Source organism: Pseudophryne corroboree, chromosome 7 (genome assembly GCF_028390025.1).
Source record: "Pseudophryne corroboree isolate aPseCor3 chromosome 7, aPseCor3.hap2, whole genome shotgun sequence".
NCBI classification, from domain to species: Eukaryota; Metazoa; Chordata; class Amphibia; order Anura; family Myobatrachidae; genus Pseudophryne; species Pseudophryne corroboree.
The window spans coordinates 180986100-180993334 of record NC_086450.1 but is presented as its reverse complement, the minus strand read 5'-3'; positions in this window follow the sequence as shown (position 1 = coordinate 180993334).

Sequence of the window (7235 nt, the reverse complement as noted above, 5' to 3'; positions counted from 1 at the left end):
CCTCTGAATAGATGGCTCACAACAAGAACCCGATTAGTTAACAATAACTATGTACAAGTATTGCAGACAATCCGCACTTGGGAAGGGCGCCCAGCATCCACTACGGACTACGAGAAATAGAATTATCGGTAAGTAAATTCTTATTTTCTCTGACGTCCTAGTGGATGCTGGGAACTCCGTAAGGACCATGGGGATTATACCAAAGCTCCCAAACGGGCGGGAGAGTGCGGATGACTCTGCAGCACCGAATGAGAGAACTCCAGGTCCTCCTCAGCCAGGGTATCAAATTCGTAGAATTTTGCAAACGTGTTTGCCCCTGACCAAGTAGCTGCTCGACAAAGTTGTAAAGCCGAGACCCCTCGGGCAGCCGCCCAAGATGAGCCCACCGTCCTTGTGGAATGGGCTTTTATTGATTTAGACTGCGGTAATCCTACCCAGCTGAATAGTGCTACAAATCCAGCGCGCAATAGACTGCTTAGAAGCAGGAGCACCCAGCTTGTTGGGTGCCATCAGGATAAACAGCGAGTCAGTTTTCCTGACTCCAGCCGTCCTGGAAAAATAAAATTTTCAGGGCCCTGACTACGTCCAGCAACTTGGAATCCTCCAAGTCCCCTGTAGCCGCAGGCACCACAATAGGTTGGTTCAAGTGAAAACCTGAGACCACCTTCGGGAGAAACTGAGGACAAGTCCTCAACTCTGCCCTATCCATATAGAAAATCAGATAAGGCCTTTTACATGACAAAGCCGCCAATTCTGACACACGCCTGGCCAAGGCCAACAGCATGACCACTTTCCACGCGAGATACTTTAGCTCCATGGTTTTTAGTGGCTCAACCAATGCGACTTTAGGAAATCCAACACCACGTTGAGATCCAAAAAGTGCCACAGGAGGCACAAAAGGAGGCTGAATATGTTGTACTCCTTTAACCAAAGTCTGAACTTCAGGCAGTGAAGCCAGGTCTTTCTGGAAGAAAATCGACAGAGCCGAAATCTGGACCTTGATGGACCCCAATTTGAGGCCCAAACGTCACCCCTGCTTGCAGGAAGTGCAGGAATCGACATAGTTGAAATTCCTCCGTCGGGGCCTTCATGGCCTCCCACCAAGCAACAAATTTTCGCCAAACGCGGCGATAATGTCTTGCGGTGACATCCTTCCTGGCTATGATCAGGGTAGGGATGACTTCCTTCGGAATACCCTTTTCCTTTAGGATCCGGTGTTCTACCGCCATGCCGTCAAACGCAGCCGCGGTAAGTCTTGGAACAGACAGGGTCCCTGCTGCAGCAGGTCTTGTCTGAGCGGCAGAGGCCAAGGGTCCTCTGCCAGCATCTCTTGAAGTTCCGGGTACCAAGCTCTTCATGGCCAATCCGGAACCCCGAGTATGGTTTTCACTCCTCGCCTTCTTATTATTCTCAGTACCTTGGGTATGAGAGGTAGAGGAGGAGACACATAAATCGACTGGTACACCCACGGTGTCACTAGAGCGTCCCCAGCGATCGCTTGAGGGTCCCTTGACCTGGCGCAATATCTTTTCAACTTCTTGTTGAGGCGGGACGCCATCATGTCCACCCGTGGTCATTCCCAACGGTTTACCCGCATTTGGAAAACTTCTGGATGAAGTCCCCATTCTCCTGGGTGTAGGTCGCCCATCGGAGAATCCTTGTGGCTTCTGCCATCGCCATCCTGCTTCTTGTGCCGCCCTGTCTGTTTACATGGGCGACCGCCGTGATGTCGTCTGATTGGATCAGTACCGGCTGGTTCTGAAGCAGGGGCCTTGCTTGGCTTAGGGCATTGTAAATGGCCCTTAGCTGCAGAATATTTATGTGAAGCGAAATCTCCTTGGAAATTTCTTCCCTGTGTGACTGCACCCCAGCCCCGAAGGCTGGCATCCGTGGTCACCAGGACCCAGTCCTGTATTCCGAATCTGCGGCCCTCTAGTAGATGAGCCCTCTGCAGCCACCACAGCAGCGACACCCTGTTTCTTGCTGACAGGGTTATCCGCTGTTGTATCTGTAGATGGGACCCGGACCATTAGTCCCACAGGTCCCACTGGAACGTCCTTGCGTGGAGTCTTCCGAATGGAATTATGCTTCGTACGAAGCTACCATTTTTCCCAGGACTCGTGTGCATTGATGTACCGACACCTGTCCTGGTTTTAGGATGTCTCTGACTAGAGATGACAACTCCTCGGCTTTTTCCACTGGAAGAAACACTCTTTTCTGGTCTGCGTTCAGAAACATTCCCAGGAACAGAAGACGTGTCGTCGGGACCAGCTGTGACTTTGGAATATTGAGAATCCAGTCGTGCTGTTGTAGCACTTCCCGAGAGAGTGCTACCCCCCTACCAACTGTTCTTTGGACCTCGCCTTTATCAGGAGATCGTCCAAGTACGGGATAATAAAAACTTCCTTCTTGCGAAGGAGTATCATCACTTCGGCCATTACCTAAAGACCTTCGGTGCCGTGGACAACTCCAACGGCCGCGTCTGGACCTGATAGTGACAGTCCTGTACCACATATCTGAGGTACTCCTGGTGAGGGGGGTAAATGGGGACATGCAGGTACGCATCCTTGATGTCCAGGGAGACCCTGTAATCCCCCTCATCCAGGCTCATAATAACCGCCCTGAGCGATTCCATCTTGAACTTGAATCTTCTGATATAAAGGTTCAAGTATTTTAATTTCAAGATGGGTCTCACCGAACCGTTGCGGTACCACAACCACTGTGGAATAGTAACCCCTTCCTTGCTGAAGGAGGGGCACCTTGACAATCACTTGTTGTGATTATAGTGTTGAATATCCACCAACACCGTCTCCCTGGCAGAGGGAGGTGCCGGTAAGGCAGATTTTAGGAAACGGCGGGGGGAAGAACGTCTCGAACTCCAGCCTGTACCCCTGAGATACTACTTGAAGGACCCAGGGATCCATGTGAGAGAACCCACTGTCCGCTGAAATATCTGAGACGGGCCCCCACCGTACCCGGGTCCGCCTGAGCAGCCCCAGCACCATGCTGTGGACCTACCGGACGCAGGGAGGACTTCTGCTCTTGGGAACTAGCTGTGTGTTGCAGCTTTTTCCTCTACCTTTGCCTCTCGGCAGAAAGGATGAGCCTCTAGCCGTCTTGCTTTTCTGGGGCCGAAAGGACTGTACTTGATGATACGGTGCTTTCTTTTGTTGTGGGGTAGCCTGTGGCAAAAAAATCAATTTCCCAGCAGTAGCTGTGGAAACGAGGTCTGAAAAACTATCCCCAAACAGTTTTACCCCCTTATAGGGCAACTTCCATGTGCCGATTCGAGTCGGCATCGCCTAACCATTGCCAAGTCCATAACCCCCGTCTGGCGGCAATGGACCTAGCGCTTATTTTTTATGCCAGCCGGCAAATATCCCTCTGTGCATCAGCATGTATAAGACCACGTCTTTTATATGCTCTATTTTCAGCAAAATATTGTCCCTATCCATAGTTATTTTCCGACAGGGAATCTGACCACGCAGCGGGAGCACTGCACATCCATGCCGAAGCAACGGCTGGTCGCAATATAATGCCCTAGTGTGTGACCATATCTTATAGGGTAACCTCCTGCTTTCTATCAGCAGGTTCCTTCAGGGCGGCCGTACCCAGAGACGGTAGTGCCACCTTTTCTGATAAGCGTGTAAGCGCTGTATCTACCCTATGGGGTGTTTCCCCGCGTGACCTATCCTCTGGCGGGAAAGGGTACGCTGCCAATAACCGTTGTAGAAATTATCAATTTCTTACCGGGGGAAGACCACTCTTCCTCACACACCTCATTTAATTTCTCAGATGCAGGCAAAACTACTAATAGTTTTCTCTCACCAAACACAATACCCTTTTATGTGGTACCTGGGGTATAATCATAAATGTGTAATAAATTTTTCATTGCCTCAATCCTGTAACGGGTGGACCTATTTGGAGGGTACACCAGTCTCATCGATGTCGACACTGGAGTCAGTATCCGTGTCGACATCTATGTCTGTTATCTGAGGTAGCGGGCGATTTTAGAGCCTCCCATGACATTTGAGACGCTGGAACAGGCACAAGCTGAGTAGCCGGCTGTTCCGTGTCGTCGACCTTTTATGTAAGGAGTTGACACTTTCACGTAATCCTTCCATAAGTTCAACCACACCGGTGTCGACCCCGCAGGGGGTGACAACATATTTACAGGCATTCGCTCCGCCTCCACCTCATTATCCTCCACATACCTGTCGACACAGCCGTACCGACACACAGCACACACACAGGGAATGCTCTGATAGAGGACAGGACCCCACAAAGCCCTTTGGGGAGACAGAGGGAGAGTATGCCAGCACACACCAGGGCGCTATATATCACAGGGATAGCACCTATAAAAAAGTGTTTTCCCTTATAGCTGCATATATATTGTATACTGCGCCTAAATTGTGCCCCCCCCCTCTCTTTTTAACCCTTTCTGTAGTGTATTAACTGCAGGGGAGAGCCAGGGAGCTTCCCTCCAACGGAGCTGTGAGGGAAAAATGGCGCCAGTGTGCTGAAGGAGATAGCTCCGCCCATTTTTCGCGGACTTTTCTCCCGCATTTTTATGGATTCTGGCAGGGGTTAATGTACATCCATATAGCCCTGGTGGTTATATGTGATGTATTTTTGCCAGCCAAGGTGTTAATATTGCTGCTCAGGGCGCCCCCCCCCAGCGCCCTGCACCCATCAGTGACCGCAGTGTGAGGTGTGCATGAGGCGCAATGGCGCACATCTGCAGTGCTGTGCGCTACCTTGATGAAGACTGATGTCTTCTGCCGCCGATTTTCCGGACCTCTTCTTGCTTCTGGCTCTGTAAGGGGGCCGGCGGCGCGGCTCTGGGACCGGACTCCGAGGCTGGGCCTGTGTTCGATCCCTCTGGAGCTAATGGTGTCCAGTAGCCTAAGAAGCCCAAGCTGGCTGCAAGCAGGCAGGTTCGCTTCTTCTCCCCTTAGTCCCTCGATGCAGTGAGCCTGTTGCCAGCAGGTCTCACTGAAAATAAATAACCTAAAACTAACTTTTATCTAAGAAGCTCAGGAGAGCCCCCTAGATTGCACCCTGCTCGGTCGGGCACAAAAATCTAACTGAGGCTTGGAGGAGGGTCATAGGGGGAGGAGCCAGTGCACACCAGATAGTCCTAAAGCTTTCTTTAGATGTGCCCAGTCTCCTGCGGAGCCGCTATTCCCCATGGTCCTTACGGAGTTCCCAGCATCCACTAGGACGTCAGAGAAATATGTTTTGCTTCAATTTGCAACATGAAAATGTATATTTTTACGTATATTAACTTTTCTGCTCTTTACAGGAGATGGGCTCTGAAAAGAGCCTGTTCTGGCGAAGAGCTGGAAGCAGTGTGATAGTACAAAGTTATCACACTGCTTCTTGGTTCAGGTCCTCAGCACACTCTGCGCATACGCGGAGGTTGGCCAGTGCATATGTACCTGCGTATGTCCGTGCGTATGTCCCTGGATGCTGATGGAAAGGGATACAGAGGATCCTTGTCTGTAAAAATTTGGAGATGTGTTATCTATCGAGGACAAACTCCAGAAGGATTCACATTTCGGAGCTTGGTAAATCCGACTGCAATTGCAGACCAAAATGGATGGCCCTTGGCAGGTATCAGAGATATCTGCTGCAATCCCTCCATAGTACATCTGTGGGATCCTTAATATGTGCTGGTAACCTCCCAAAGTTAATGTTTTCAGGGCAGTACGGATGGTGTAATGGTTAGCAAAACTGCCTCACAGCACTGAGGTCATGGGTTCGATTCCCACCATGGCTCTAACTGTGCGGAGTTTGTATATTCTCCCCGTATTTGCGTGGGTTTCCACCGGGTACTCCGGTTTCTTCCCACGATCCAAAAATATACTGGTAGGTTAATTGGCTTTCAACAAAAAATAACCCTAGTGTGAATGTGTGTACATGTGGTAGGGAATATAGATTGTAAGCTCCACTGGGGCAGGGACTGATGTGAATGGGCAGTTATTCTCTGTACAGCACTGCAGAATATGTGTGCACTATATAAATAACTGGTAATAAATAAATATACTGCAAATATTTAATGCTAAATAGCCCCCACCTCCCGCCCACAGCATGTGCTTGTGGTTAAAAACAACATTCAGCATAAATATGTCACAGCTTAAGTATAAAGAAAAAAAGAGTTTTACATCTTTGCATATTAATTTGTACTTTACCCTAATTGCAAGACATTTACACTGTGGGGTCTATTCAGACTTTGACACAGCCGCGTGTTCGCACACAACGGCAGCATCCAGGGGGTCTGCACATGCACACTGGGCATAGCGTTCCAGGATGCAGCCGCAAGGTGACTGACAGCAGCGGCCAATGGGGGGCAGCGCAGTGACGTTTTGTAGGTGCAGTCCGGACAACGCAGGCGTGTCCAGACTGTTTTAAAGATGACTGCGTGACGTCACACACAGTTACTCCGAGAGAAAAAAATGGCGCCGGACCAAGGGTCTACTACAAATCGATGCATCTGCATTGCTGGGCGGACTTGCCATGTGAGTAGATGGACGTACTGTACACCCTGCTGCGGGGGGCAAGATCTGGGTCCATCTCTGAATAACCACCTGGATCGTTTTTTGCAATCATGGTTTTATTAAGGTTCCAAGTATTACAAAAATTCACATAATTGAATACAATTCTATAAGTGAATATGAAAATGATATACACAGTTAGCCAGTACTGTTAAGCTGGCCATACACCTTACAACTGTCTTTTCAACCAACCAACCAACCAACCAACCAACCAACCAACCAACCAACCAACCAATTTGCTGGTTGGAGCGAAAGCCTGATAATGAATGGGAGCAAATGACAATGGACTATTTGCTCTCAAACAATGGAAAATGGACAAAAACGGTCATTCAGACAAGTCTGAACAACCATTTTTGTCCATTTTCCAGTGTTTGGTAGCAAACAAATGATTGTCATTTACTCCCATACGTTACCAGGTTTTCATTCTAAACCAGTAAATTGGTTGGTTAGTTGGTTGGTCAGATAATCTCAAGGTGCATGGCAAGCTTTACACTACAGTAGGCAGCCATTAAACACTGTCTGTGCTGTGATCTGAGCACTCAAGAGCACATTACAGTCTGACAGCTCCTGACCCTTATAGGTTATCAGTCCTGTGACAGGTGGCTTACGATCAACAACTGGCTGTGACTCTACTGATAGCTCTTGTACAATGCTGTCCAGCCATTTATGACTGATAGC